Raw genomic sequence first — 6,000 nt, 5'->3', positions numbered from 1 at the left:
CTATCTACCTTCTAGCATTGTGGTGAGGATCAGTTCGATTCAATTTAATGAGCATTTATTTAGTGTGTATAATGTATCTTCTCTTTGGCACCTTATATTCTCTAGGAGAAACAATGTGCTTGAAGAAAAATGAGATAAAATGTGTGAAAGCATTTTGTAAACTATAAAGTACTATATAATTGTCAGTTCTTGTTTTTAAAAAATTTTATTGATTTTCCTCATCTTTATATCACCTATATTTCTCCATATATCCATCTCCTCTACACCTTCTGTAGGGCTGTCCCTAATAATAAAGAATTTAAAAAAGAGGGGGAGGAAAATTCAGCAAAACTAAGCAATATGTCAAATTGATGAGTTCTTATTAATGAGAAACACATATACATTTACTTTTTTTCACAAGGATAATATTTATTCCCAACTTTGTGCCAACTGTATTACATACATTTATTAAATATGCCTGTTATGTAGCAGAGGTTGTGCTAAGCCCTGGGGATACAAAGGAAGGCAATAAACAGTCCCTGCCCTCAAGAAACTGCCAGTCTAATAGGGGAACTAACATGCAAATAATGATATACAAACAAGCTATAGACAGGGTAAGTTGGAGATAATCAATAGAAGAAAGGGGATAGAATTAAGGGGCTTAGAGAACCAATGCATCAGGAAGACCTAAGTTTAAGTTTAACTTCTGACACATGCTGACTTCATGACCCTGGGACCTCTCAGGACTCTAGACAAGTTTCTAAGTGGATAATTTGTAGAACAAGTACTGACCCACATTGGCAGACAAAGTTTCCTATATCAAGGAAATCATATAACTAGTCCAAAAATAATGATTGTTATTCTTTAACTATTTCATTTCAATTCAATGGAATCTTTGATTTGGAAGCTGTCAAATGCTATCTTCTCTAAACCTACACATTAAAACAAACAAAGAAAAGAAGCTTTCCAGTCTCTGCTTGAAGGCCTCCAGTGAGGGGAGTCCATGACCTAACTTTTGAGACAGCCCATTCCCCTCTTGGACAGAACTCATTGTTAGAGACTTTTTCCCGACATCCAACATAAATCAGCTTCTTTTCAACATCTACCAGTTATTCTTGGTTTTGTTCTCTGGGGTACCACAAAGGGCATATCTAATACCTCCTCCACGTGACAGTCTTTTAAATACTTGAAGATGGCTGTCATGACCTCCATCCTCCATTCCCCCAATTCTCCTCCTCTAAGCTAAACATCCCTATTTCCTTTAACAGCTCCTCTTCTGCCATGACCTTGAAATTCTTAAGGTCTCTAGTTGAGGGATCCTTTCCCTTGGACTCTCTTCAGATGATCAATGTTCTAACCAAAATGTATGCTCCTACTCCCTTCTGTATTGAACCCAGTGCCAGATCCCTGGTTTGACCAGGGTAGGATGCAGCAACAAAAGGAAAGAGACAGTAAAGGCTAGCTAACAGGGAGCTGGACTGCACCCAGTTCCCCCTACCCACCCACCCACTCCATACACCCACATGACATCTTCTAGCTCTCTGACCCATTGAGCTTCAATTTCCTCATCTGCCATAAAGTGAAGCAATTAGACTAAATCAATCAACTGAGTGCCTACTATGTGTCAGCACTGTGTTGGGCTCTGGGGATATAAGTACAAAGAACAAACCAATCCCACCTACTACTAGCTGTAAATATGTGACTCTATGATTCCTAGTTCTAGTTAGGACTCAATACAACCAAAGATTGCATTAGCTTTCTTTTTTTTTGGGGGGGGGGGCTTATAATCACCACCACAGTAATAGTAGCAGTTGCTATTTAGTATGTAATATATATTTTAGATGAGTTTACATATTAATTTATTTTATACATGATACACATTTATATAGATACTTAAATATTTATATATTACATAAATTTGCACATATGTATATATGTTGTATATATAATATATACAAATAACATATTTGTATACATCATTTTATATAATATATTGACATATTTTAATATATTTCTTTTAAGGTTTGCAAGGCACCTTGCATGTTATTTCACTTGATGCTCAACAGTAAACTTATGAGGTAGCTGCTATTATAATCCCCATTTTACAGATAAGGGAAGAGAGGCTGAAAGAAGTTAAGAGATCTGCCCAGGATCATACTGCTGGTTAGTCTGAGGAAGGATTTAAACCAAGATTTTCCTGACTCCAAGGTTTACCATGTATTAAGAGTTTGTCCACCAGATATATAAGAGATAGTCCTTGTTCTCAAGAAGCTTATGAGGTTCATATCAATTATGAAAAAAAAGCTTTGGCATATCTCTTAATATTTGTCAAGTGATCACAACATGCTAAGGTGTGTATCTAGTTCTTTTCATAGGATCATAAATACAGAAGTGTATTTCAGAAGCCATCTAGTCCAAAAACAGAACATACCTTCTATACAGGGGTATAGAAGGCTCAACCTTTAGAATCTTCCATGAGATCATTTCCATGTAATTCTAGGAAATTCCATCTTCTAGAACTCATGTGTATTTATATACATATTGTTTCCCCTGGTAGAATATAAACATCTTGAGTGCAGGGCTTTATTAATTTTTTTCTTTGTATCCCCACCACTTAGTGTCGTGTTTGGCATATACTAAGTGCTTAATAAATGCATATTTATTGATTGAGGGTCACCAATAACCTTGTAAGGCAGGAACTTCTCAGCTACAGTTAATCCCATTTTATGTATGTACCCATAATTCACTTTGTCATATTGAAATTTGTATTATACTTACTTGTACCTATCTTATCTTCCCTGACAGATAGTGAGCTTCCTCAGGGCAGTTAATAATTTTTTCATTTTTAAATCTTGAAATCTCTGCATGTCAGAACATATTATTCCATTCCCTCCTGCAATTTCTAGTGAGTGCAGAATAGTCTTATATTATTTGAATTTTCTTTCTTTTGTAGTTGAAAAATTTTCTCCTGGTCACTTGTAGAATGCGTTGTTTGGTCATTGGAATTATTAAATTTAACCATTCTGCATCTTGGAGCTTATAACCTTCCTCTCTGCTCCCAGTTAATCAGTTAATTCCTTTGACACTTTGCTTTCTACCTTCTTAAGTTCTAGACAGTTTTCCTGTATTATTTCTTGCATTATGGTCCTCAGATTTTTTGATTTGTGCTTTTTTTTGGGCATCTACAATACTTATTGTCTCTAGGCATCCTATCTTTCAAATCAATATATTTTGTTGGTATGAAGGTATTTTCTTTTAATGGTTTTTTTGCTCCTATTCTTCTAGATTATCCTTCACTTCTATGTCTTTCCTTCCCCAATTTGCTTCACTCTGTCTCTGATCATCTGTCTCTCTTGTGATTCAGGTTTTTCTATTCTGTCAACTATTTCTGCTATGCATGATATCAATTCTTCTTTCACAGTTTGTATTTCAGTTCCATCTCTCCTGTGCTTTGCTTCATTAGGTATTCATTCATTTCCCTTTGTTTTACAATATATAGTCAGAAATGGCTGGCATAGTGAATAGTTTAGCTGAGCTCCAGGTAATTTAGTTGATTTGGAAGCCACATTCCCTTCTGTTACTAATATGTTTCAGTTGGTTTATCTACTTCTGCTTACAGTTTTTAATTAATTTTTTTCCTTCTGAGATCATCAGTAATTTTAATCTTTCCCCCTTCCCCTTTAAAATCCCCCCTTTTGCTCATTTTCTGACTCCTTCCCCTTTGAGTTTGATTTCCCTGGGGCTGGACTGCAAAGCCCTTCAGCCTCCTTTCAAGCTGGGTGATTCATATTTCACTGGTCTTAGTGTCTGCCCCAAGGAACTTCTAGGGGAGATAGATCTGGCTCAGCTGGATGCTAGGCTCTTTTTTCTCAGTCTTAGTGGAATTGCACACAGCCACACACATCTGCCTGGCCACACTTCCCTGGCTGAGCTCTCTGTCTCAGAGGGCTGTCTCACTGGAAGAGCAAGCTTCTACCTTTTGGTTTTAGAGATAAGTTCTCTTGTACTCTTGTCTGGGCATGTTGAACAGTTGAGGAAGGAATTCTGTGTGATCTCATTAAAAGCTGGCCATTAGCCTTCTCTGCCGTTAGTTCATAGAGTTGTTGTTTTTAATCTATGTAGATAGATGGTACAGTGGATAGAGCATTGTGCCTGGAATCAGAAAGACTTCTGTTAAAATCTAGCTTCAGATACTTACTAGTATCTCACCTTAAGCAAGTCACTTCATTTCAGTCTTCCTCAGTTTCCACCTCTGTACAATGGGGATAATAACAGCACCTACCTCGCAGTGTTGTTGTGAGGATCAAATGAGATAATATTTGTAAAGTGCTTAGCACAGTGCCCTGCACATAGTAGGTGCTCTGTAAGTGCCTATTCCCTTCCCCTTATTAGATTCCTTGGTGTCCTTAATAATAGAGGCATTTGAAATTATCACTTTGGCATAGTACACATTTTGGAGAGGTCTGAGAGGTAACAAGGATTGGAGAAAATGTCTTATCTTCTATCTTGTCAGTCTCAGGATCCAGATATTTAACATTGGTATTATCTGGAGCACAGCCCTAGGCAGCTTAAGATGGTGCCAATACCAATAGATTTCACTGGGAGACTTTAGATGCCAGCCTTGCCACTTAGTATGGGTATGAGTTAGAACAAGTCACTTGGCTGTTCTAGGCATCAGTTTCCTCATCTGTAAAAATGAGGAGATTGTAATAGATGATGTGTGGGTCCTGTTCAGCTATGTAGTAGGTGCTTAATAATAATAATGGAGATAAATATATAGCCATATGTTTATATGAATACTTGTATATGTGCTTATATATACACACATACATGTATGTATACATGGGTGATTTTTATAAACCTGTAAGATACATATATATATATGAACATATTGTCATGTATAATGAATACATGTATATATATAATATGAATGTATATATATATATCAGCTATTATTAATAAGCCCTTACTCTATAGGATCCTAGATCTAGGGCTGGATAGCACCCACATGTTCTTTATTCCAATCTCCTAATTTTTACTGATTAGGATACTGATGCCTAAAATAGGTAGGTCATTTGTTCTTGTATACACACATATACACATATATGTATATATACACATTTGGTATGAGAAAGTTATTTTATTAGCATAGGGAACTCCTAGTGTGAAAACTCCATCCTCTGTTGAGATCAGCAAATCCCACAAAACTTACAGTTTTAAAGAATTGTCTATGGGCATTATGAGTTGAAGTTCATGGTCATATAGCCATCCTGTGTCAGTGGTAGGACTTGAAGCCAGCTCTTCCTGACTACATGCCCATCATTAATACACTGGGTCAGGCTGCCTTTGACTTTAGCTTTGCAGAATTTGGAAAAGGCTGGCTTTAAAAATTGGCTTACAATTTGCATCTGTGATTTTCAAAAGCTCCACCTCCCATTTTCATGTCTTTGTATAGGTTGTCCCTTGTAGTTGGAATGTTCTCCCTCCTCCCTTGCAGGACTCAGCTCCGTTCCTGCCTTCCATAGGAGGCTGGTTCCATTCCCCTGACCTGGTAATGCTTTCTCCTCTAAGGTCACTTTCCATCTATTCTGTGTATATCTTGCATGTACCTAAGTATATAATTTCCTCTGATAGAATATCAGCTTTTGGAGGGCAGGGACTTATCCATTTTTGTCTTTTTATTTTTTTCCACCCATTATCAGTTCCTGGCACACAGTAAGCAGTCAACAAATGCCCTTTGATTGCTTTAGGCTCACTAACAGCTCTGTGAGGTAGGGACTCTACAGTTAGAAGTATCCTTATTTTATAGAAGAGGAAACTGAGGAATGTAAAGGAGCTTTCTAAATGCCCCCCTGAACAAATGAGGGAGCAAATAATGACCAGCCTTTTTCCTCTCCTTGAGGCCCGGATCTACTAACCCTCAATCCCTCTTGGTTCCAGTGGTTGCCCAGTAGTGATAGTGGAGAGGGGTTTGCAGGACACAAAAGGGTTAAATGCTTCCCTTCCCCAACTGCCCCCCAC

Source organism: Petaurus breviceps, unplaced genomic scaffold (assembly GCF_028583685.1).
Source record: "Petaurus breviceps papuanus isolate PSGF00001 unplaced genomic scaffold, PetGlider_PUasm1.0 99, whole genome shotgun sequence".
Classification (NCBI taxonomy): domain Eukaryota; kingdom Metazoa; phylum Chordata; class Mammalia; order Diprotodontia; family Petauridae; genus Petaurus; species Petaurus breviceps.
Note: the sequence above shows the minus strand (reverse complement) of the source record.